The sequence below is a fragment of the Coregonus lavaretus genome (genome assembly GCF_964263955.1).
Source record: "Coregonus lavaretus genome assembly, contig: HAP1_SCAFFOLD_280, whole genome shotgun sequence".
Classification (NCBI taxonomy): Eukaryota; Metazoa; Chordata; class Actinopteri; order Salmoniformes; family Salmonidae; genus Coregonus; species Coregonus lavaretus.
In genome coordinates this window covers 169,343-170,000 of record NW_028161584.1, presented here as the reverse complement: position 1 = coordinate 170,000, position 658 = coordinate 169,343, and positions in this window count along the sequence as shown.

The following is a 658-nucleotide window of genomic DNA, read 5'->3' as shown; positions in this document are numbered from 1 at the left end:
CCTCTCTAGGTTTCTTCCTAGGTTCCTGCCTTTCCAGGGAGTTTTTCCTAGCCAACGTGCTTCTACATCTGCATTGCTTGCTCTTTGGGGTTTTAGACTGGGTTTTTTATAAACACTTTGTGACAACTGCTGATGTAATAAATGTCTTCTGGGAATACATATGCAGACCAGGCCAGGGTTTGGGGTTTGAGAAGTCAATGAGAGGACCAGGCCAGAGTTTAGGGTTTGAGAAGTCAAATAAGTAAAAATGACTTCCTTAGTTGTTAGTAAAAAAATTTTTTAACTCAGCATTGTTGGTTAAGGGCTCGTAAGTAAGCATTTCACAGTAAGGTCTACACCTGTTGTATTAGGAGCATGTGACAAATCTAATTTGGATTGATTTGTAAATTTTATAAATGGTCTGTCTTTAGTAGTTGAACACATTATTGCTTCAACCTCGTGAAAGTAACAAACTGACACGTTTTCACGTTAGTCAAAAACAATTTTATATGGAAGGAGTGCCTTTGATTTGACGGACTGCACATGCGCAATTCGGCGTGAGACGACCGTTCGGCGTGAGACGACTGCTCGACCTGATGACATATTTTTACGCATGACCTTCAAATTACATTAAATGAAATTGTATGTTACATGCGCCGAATACAACAGTGGTACACTT